Source organism: Lampetra fluviatilis, chromosome 3, assembly GCF_964198595.1.
Source record: "Lampetra fluviatilis chromosome 3, kcLamFluv1.1, whole genome shotgun sequence".
NCBI classification, from domain to species: Eukaryota; Metazoa; Chordata; class Hyperoartia; order Petromyzontiformes; family Petromyzontidae; genus Lampetra; species Lampetra fluviatilis.
Genome location: NC_136277.1, coordinates 85579 through 87624, shown reverse-complemented (window position 1 = coordinate 87624; position 2046 = coordinate 85579). Strand labels below are relative to the sequence as shown.

Below are 2046 nucleotides of genomic sequence, written 5' to 3'. Positions count from 1 at the left end.
AGTATGAACGTTACGGGAGTAATCGAGCCCAAAGGCAGGCGTGATAAACACAGTGAGTATGGTGGCAACTTCCTCACTAGATCTGAGTGCTGGATGATCTCAGCGACGTCCGCATTCAGTACGCCGCTTCTATAATAACCTCGGGCCTGGAGGACGCTCGGTTTGAATCCGTGAGAGCGCTGATTTCGATTTCAAAGAGGCGAGGCAATAAAAGCGACGTTTTGAGATGGCGGAAACTGCTCCTGCTCAACCACCAGCTGCGGCTACTTCAGCGCCTAAAAGCCCCAAGAAGAAGCGCGCCGCTCCAAAGTCCAAGAAGGTCGGAAACAGCGTGTCCGAGCTCATCCTCAAGGCTCTGGCCAGCAGCAAGGAGAGGAACGGCGTGTCTCTTCCTGCGCTCAAAAAGTCGCTTGCTGCCGGAGGATACGACGTGGAGAAGAACAATGCCCGCGTGAAGTTGGCCATCAAGAAGCTCGTGGCCAAAGACGCCGTGGCGCAAGTGAAGGGCAGCGGTGCATCTGGCTCTTTCAAACTCAACAAGGAAAAGGCTGCCGCAAAGGCGAAGCCCAAGTCGTCAACATCAAAGCCCGCAGCTAAAAAGCCCGCGGCAGCCAAGAAGGTGAAGAAGCCCGCGGCAGCCAAGAAGACCGCGCCCAAGAAGTCTCCCAAGAAAGCAAAGAAGCCCGCGGCTGCCAAGTCGGCCAAGAGCCCCAAAAAGGTGAAGTCGGCTGTTAAGCCCAAGAAGGTGGCGAAGAGCCCAGCCAAGCCCAAGGCTGCGAAGCCCAAGGTCGCTAAGCCCAAGACCGTCAAGGCCAAGGCCGCCAAACCCAAGGTGGCCAAGCCCAAGAAGGCCGCGGCCAAGCCCAAGAAGACTGCGCCAAAGAAGTGAATCCGATCGGACGATGCTCGATTCACTCCACCTCAACGGCTCTTTTCAGAGCCACCCACTTAGTTAAAAAAAAGTGAACCAGGTGCTGCTGCGCTTCAATTAGTTCATCGTTAACACATGGCAGTGTATTACGTTGCTGTTGAATGCGTGCCATATTCTGTAAGTCAAACCCATTTACGGCGTGGGGATGGTTGCTCGCCTTGACTCGGCCCTGATCAAGGAGCTCGACGCTTGGTGCAGTTCAATCGTGAGGATTTGTGTAGATTGGATAAGTTTCGTACATTCGCCAAATTAACTGTATAACATTTTACCCACTCGATGTGTTTTAAGCATTGATGTGATGGGAGTAATCGAGCCCGAAAGCAGTAATCATAAACACAGGCGGGGCGGGTGGCAGCTCCCTCACTCGAACTGGGTGTGTGGTGCCACAGCGACGGGGCCGCTCGGCCGAGCCAGGGAGCCGCCCGGCTTCCACCGCCGCACTGCCCCCCATCACCCCCCCCACATAAACACGCACCCGCACCCACGTAGGGCCTCGTGGTCGGGTCACCTACCCTGAGTTTTCACCCGAGGGCCCCCTAGGGGGGTTACCCCACGGTTTCTCAGGGCCAGGGAATTGGACAGGACCCTTCCCAGGCCAAGTAACACTGCGGCGCCGTGGGCGGATTTGAGATCGCACGACCATGGCGAGCTCAGAGAGCCCCGCAGTTAGAAACGCATACAAACACAAACACGGGTCAGCAAGGCAGATAGCTGGGATCAGGACCCGGGACGACTGATTGGTCGAAAGTTCAAAGGCCGGCGGGATCGCAAAAGAGCGGGAAATCCTAGGCTCAGGATTGGTCGAGAGACCAAGGCGGTCGGGACGGGGGCGCCTAGCCTTTGATGTGAATAGTTTAAAAGAAAACGCAGGGGCAGTAGGGAACTCTCTTCTTCTGGAGTTTGGACACGGGGTCAGCGACGAAGGAGTCATCGGGCGAGCCGCTAGATTGTCTGCAGGACGATCTGAGCGCCGCAAGGTCACCAAGGACTACAGACGGTATCGTGTTGCGCGCCTTACAACACCTCAGAGCGGAGGGTAGGATCCGTAGGAGAGGGTTAGTTCGGGGTAAGGACGAGTAGGAAAGCGGTTTAGCAGAGAGCGCAGCATAGAATAG

The 2046-nt window shown here is 56.3% G+C and overlaps 1 pseudogene; it reads left to right on the top strand.

Annotated features, from left to right (window-relative positions):
• Nucleotides 1–219: 219 nt before the first annotated feature.
• LOC144948484 (histone H1 pseudogene) lies at nt 220–942 on the top strand (annotated as a pseudogene).
• The last annotated feature ends 1104 nt before the right edge of the window (nt 943–2046 follow it).